Below are 732 nucleotides of genomic sequence, written 5' to 3' on the forward strand. Positions count from 1 at the left end.
TGTTTCATTCATGAAACTTACAGTGGCCTTAGATAGATCAGAGACTAAGTTTGTTAAATTAGAAGCATTTTGTTCAGAGTTCTCTGTCTGTTGCTGAGTGGATGATGGAAAAGGTTTATTATTGTTAAACCTGTTTCTTCCACCATTATTAAAGCCTTGTTGAGACTTTTGATCCTTCCATGAGAAATTTGGATGATTTCTCCATGATGAGTTATAGGTGTTTCCATAAGGTTCACCTAAGTAATTCACCTCTGCCATTGCAGGGTTCTCAGGATCATAAGCTTCTTCTTCAGAAGAAGCCTCTTGAGTACTGTTGGATGCAGCTTGCATTCCATTCATACTCTAAGAAATCATATTGACTTGCTGAGTCAATATTTTGTTCTGAGCCAATATGGCATTCAGAGTATCAACTTCAAGAACTCCCTTCTTCATAGGCGTCCCATTACTCACAGGATTCCTTTCAGAAGTGTACATGAACTAGTTATTAGCAACCATGTCAATGAGTTCTTGAGCTTCTGCAGGCGTTTTCTTTAGGTGAATGGATCCACCTGCAGAAGTGTCCAGTGACATCTTTGATAGCTCAGATAAACCATCATAGAATATATCCAGGATGGTCCATTCTGAAAGCATGTCAGAAGGACACTTTTTGGTCAACTGTTTGTATCTTTCCCAAGCTTCATAGAGGGATTCACCTTCTTTCTGTCTGAAGGTTTGAACATCAGCTCTAAGCTT

General features: G+C 39.1%; 1 non-coding gene across 1 annotated transcript; it reads left to right on the plus strand.

Annotated features, from left to right (window-relative positions):
• Positions 1-624: 624 nt before the first annotated feature.
• Positions 625-732, plus strand: LOC112745433 (small nucleolar RNA R71). Its single transcript, XR_003173362.1, has one exon. It is a non-coding gene; the product is annotated as a small nucleolar RNA R71 (small nucleolar RNA).

This window comes from Arachis hypogaea, chromosome 14 (genome assembly GCF_003086295.3).
Source record: "Arachis hypogaea cultivar Tifrunner chromosome 14, arahy.Tifrunner.gnm2.J5K5, whole genome shotgun sequence".
In the NCBI taxonomy this organism is placed as follows: Eukaryota; Viridiplantae; Streptophyta; class Magnoliopsida; order Fabales; family Fabaceae; genus Arachis; species Arachis hypogaea.